Source organism: Anabas testudineus, chromosome 7, assembly GCF_900324465.2.
Source record: "Anabas testudineus chromosome 7, fAnaTes1.2, whole genome shotgun sequence".
Taxonomy (NCBI): Eukaryota; Metazoa; Chordata; class Actinopteri; order Anabantiformes; family Anabantidae; genus Anabas; species Anabas testudineus.
Window position 1 is genome coordinate 8,242,479 of NC_046616.1, and position 4,964 is coordinate 8,247,442.

Below are 4,964 nucleotides of genomic sequence, written 5' to 3' on the forward strand. Positions count from 1 at the left end.
TATGTTGACCAGAGCTGCTAGTTGCAGCCAGAAATAACACTTGCTGTTTGAAAGCAGTGAGAGTGAAACAAGACATTAAAGTTTGGACGGCTAGACACTGAGCTGGAAGATAATATCGACTATGCAGCTGTGGGGAAGGGCAGAGTTGGGTGATATTTCTGTATGGATTCATTACTATTGTATAAGCAATAGCTTACATAGCACTATCCATGAGATACTGCAGAAGTGATGGCAAAAAATAATAAAATCTTATCTATGTAAGAGGGAACATTTGTTGATTTAAGGTGTGAGATACCTTCCACCTGTTCTGACTGTCAGCATCTTCTTCCAGCATTTTCTAAAGGACGCTGAAGGGTTTGAAAGATGGACTAATGCCACACACACATTATACTTCATGCCAAAACACATATAGAGCAAGTGACAGATCATTCCACAAAGATCCAAAGCAACAGTGTTCATCAACCCGAGGTGCAGGGACCTTTGGTGGCTTGATAAGAATTAATATATGCATTAACACAGAAATACTGTTAAGTGAACTTTCAGATTTGATTTGAAATAAGGCAATAAACGCCTGACATTTACAGTCCTAAATGATGAGCAGCAACCAATACACGACGTGCAGAGCTCACAGTGCAGTTTAATGATGTGTTTCCTCATTCTGACCTGTTCTGACCTGCAGTAATGAGCTGCAGTCAACTGTATCTGTCACTGTTACAGACTACAGCGTTCACAACGTCGTAGAGACACACACACACACACACACACACACACACATATCCATATTTAGCAAATGTTCCTTTACCTTACAAAAACTATTACAGACATTACTAGAAACACATAACATAGACTGTACTTGGACACAAAAACTTTACCACAGTACCACAATTGATGTGAGTCAGACTCTTGTGACCTCTTATTGTTATTTACAGCTACAGGAATGAAACTTTGATCAGATTTAAGATCAAAGAAGAAGAAGAAGACATAAACTTGACTGAGACTTTCAATTAACTTGTGGTCTGTTAATAACTTGTGTTAAATTTTAAATATTAAATCCAGGAATGATGAAAGCAAATTAGATGTAGAATATACCTGCATAGCCCAAGCCACATCCAGCTCAACAAGACCACTCAGTTTTATAAAAATCCTTGTTAACACCCCTTTAGAAGGAAAAACAGCAAGTGCTCTTTAATTATTAGTCAACATTCAAAGCTGAAAGGCACAGTTTCATTGGAATTTGAAACTTATGGTGATATATACTCAAACCCACTGCAAGCAATGGTTTGAGATTTCTCTTGGACTTATGTCTTATTCTTAAAAACGTTTTAAAAATTTGTCTGAAACAACGTAAATGTGTTTGAAGAAGAGAACCTTCCTACGTAAAAAGACATGCCCAATCAAAGAAGGGACAAGCTGTTCACTTTGTTTTTGTTTGCATCCTACATACATTATCATTATGCATGCAAATGTAGACATGTACAGGCACCTACTAATAGTCAGTAACATGTTATCAAATACTTAAAGATGTTTTTATGCATGTTTTTGTAAAACACACACACGTTGCGACAGTTAATAAGGGGTTATTGAATGCATTATGTCAAAGTGTGTCCTCACATAGAAGCAGAAACATATGCATGTGTGTGCCTGTGCACAGATGCATGAGTCAGGTGATAAAGAGGTCACTGTAAGATGTTCTCATTTCGGGAATCGTGTGCTCCCGGGGTTCTGTTGTGTGCCAGAGAAAAACAACAACACAGCTGTTTCCAGAGCTTTTCACTCACAGTTTGTTCCTATTTATTTAAATGAGTCATATTCAGACACACAAATGTTTTTTCAGTTTGAATATTCGATTATTGAGCATGACTGCACGGCAAACACTGTCGATGTTAGCTTCTGTCTTTCTTTAGTATATTACTGCAGTTGTGTTGGGGTACAACACAAATGCCTTTATACACACACACACACGTATACAATATTCTCCAAACTAGTGCACCTTGTTCTTGCTGTGCCCTGTTGTGTGTGCCGTATCTGCATGTGTGATTTCTCACAAAGCCCCAACTTGTGACATTAAACATAGTTCAACTGACTGGAAGGCACTTAGAGTTATGATGTAATCTTACTGCAAGGTACTAGATTTACCACAAGGTGGCAATGTTTAGAAAGGTTTTCAATCAGCTGCCAAGTCCTGAACCCAGAGGCTTTGCGAATAAAAGGAAAAGAAAGCTAATGCTACAAGATAAGTGATTTTAAGCGAACAAATTATATCATTTTGCTTCTGTCAGTGAGGTGAGTTTGTTGTACAGGCTTCAAATGTACATAAAAACATTGGCTCACTCTAAAAAAAGAAAATAATTCAGTTACTGTAACTCAAAGTGTGATGGACAACACTCCACACTAACATGTAAAAATAAGCATTAATATTTTCAATCATCAGCCCATTGTGTTGCTGCTGGCTACCAGGTGCCAACATCTGTCTGTCTACTCTTCCTAAGCCCTTTGGTTCGGTTTCAGGATGGTTTCCTATCACTGGTTATATCACGAGTCTTAATTATCTAGATCCCAGCTGCCTTAATAAGATGATTCGTCTTTGGTGTTGTATTATCAGTTTTAAACTGGAAAGCTACTGCTGAACTAATTTAGTCATATAGGAATGCCTGCATGATGTAAATGTGAAGCAGTGGTTGACTTAACGTCTTCTTTGTTCATGTGATGAGCATCCTGCTTTGATCAGCCATGTGGGCACCATGAGTAGTTACAAGAAACACAACATACGTTTTCTCTGATTAAATTAGAAAAGTAAACATACACTTCCTTTTAAGATACTTCATCTGAATCATAACCTAACAAAAAAAAAAAGATGGAAGAGAAGTTCTTCAATTCCAAAAGTGTGAAATTTAATTTGAAAATCCCTTGCACACACAATGCATTTACAAAGATACATAAAAAAAGGCTTACAACAGCAGCTACTCCAGCTGCAAGAGCTTAGTTCCCAGATTCTTAGCCGAGTAGAAAGTTATTTCATTTTAGCACTGTTGCATGGTTTCCCTCCTTGTTTCGCACAAATTTTTATCATGCAATTTTTTTAATATTATACATTAAGCAGCATTGTCAGGTGCTGATTGGTTTTGTTCTGGTTTTGGATAACATGTTCTCATCCGGACATACACAGAAAACTAAAGACGTAAAAACTCCTGAGTTCAAAGAAGCAACTTCAAACATGCTTGATGTCAATGTTCCTTTACACTGAGCACAAGATAAATTACAATGAATCATTTTTTGCAGTGCAGTCAGGGCAGGTCCAGGAGGCTTTATCCTTTTCATCTCCCTCACCACCAATCAGAAAGTCCCCCGTACAAGACCCCCGCGCGCTTGTCAATCACTCCCCTCGGGCGATAGGTTGGAGCAAGACAAAAGAGAGAGGCGAGCAAGAGAAAGGGAAAGCGGATAAAACAGGACAGGGAGTAGACGTGAAAGCGGTTGGAAAACACAGGGATGGGATGTTAGAGAGAGCGGAGCATGTAGAGTAATCGTTGAAAGCGGATCCACTGTCTTGAAGAGAGATGAATGAATGGGGTCAGGGACGCCCCTGAGAATAAAGACGAGAGAGAAAGAAGGAAAGGAGGCTTGGAAGAGTGAGAGGAAAGGGGGACAACAGGAGATAGGATGGGGTAAATGCACGAGGTGGAAATGGACTGAGGGCAGCAGAGAGGAATTAAAGAAGAGAGAGAGAATAGAAAGGAACATGCAAGAGGGGAAAAATAGTGGAAAAGAAGAGCTATGTAGAAGAGAAGATAAAATGTGAACCAGATAAAAAGGAGAAGATTAAAAAAAGAAGGGAAGAGACAGGGGACAGACAAGCACTGAGGAAAACAGCAAAGAGGAGAGATGGAAGAAGGACAAGCTTACAGTAAGAGGGAAGGGGAAATATGATGGTGAACTTATCTAATTAATTTGCTTCTGGGAAGGAAACCACACAACTTATGTGTTTTGTTTTATTTGAACTATTTGCATTTCTACTATTTCCTGGATAATTCTGCCCGAAAAGAAAAGAAGGAGCTAGTTAGAGGTGGCGATAAAACCATATAGATAAAGAATATTAGCAGCAGCCAAATGCAGAAATGAGGCTTCTGCTGTTTGCTCAACCAGTGACTTATTTCAATGCGATGTGATCGGAGAAAAGTAATGAGCTAGAAGGACTCAATCATGAAAGAAATATTGTACACTTAAGAGCCCAAACGGACATGCTTCTCCCGCACAGTTTGGAAATGAAGAAGCAGATCTGCGTGTGCAAACTCTCTTTTTGTTTGAGTCAACCCAATTCAACCAAAATACTTTCAAAACTGACCCAGAACCCGAACATTAACTGCTTGAAACTGCTGAATTTATTCTCAGGTTTCTACAAAGCCTCAGTTTAATCTTCATCTCACCATCAGAGGAGCACACAACAGAATTTCCCCCTCAGAAACTGTGTAGTATGTGACTTCTCTTAGTGTATTTTATGTACAAAGTCTGCTATTTCTGATTTTTGGGTATTTTCTAATGCTGCTGCTGACTTTTTGCACTGATGATTTATTCAGCAGAGTTGTGTGTAGCTAAGCCTTAGATGTTTTCTGCCAGTCAAGAAACATTGTTAATGCAGAAATACACAGGACTTTCACTTGCACATTATTTCCCCTGCTTCAAATTGGTTCTCTCAACTTGAGTGTGTGTATATGACTACACACTGTTGCTTGAGACAGCAGAGATATTGCACTCAAGATGGCAGTGAGCAAAACCAGAGATAAAAGAAATAAAGAAAAAACTAAATAGTGAGCCTAGTAACCTGCGGTCTAAAGCAGTATTCAACAGGCAGCAGATAATCTCTGCTCTTCATATAAGAAGTTATGCATCTGTGTGTGATGTCCACTACATCCAGGTCTTTCTAGATGTCATCAGATTTAACACATTCCTCAAGACCGCGTGCAGCT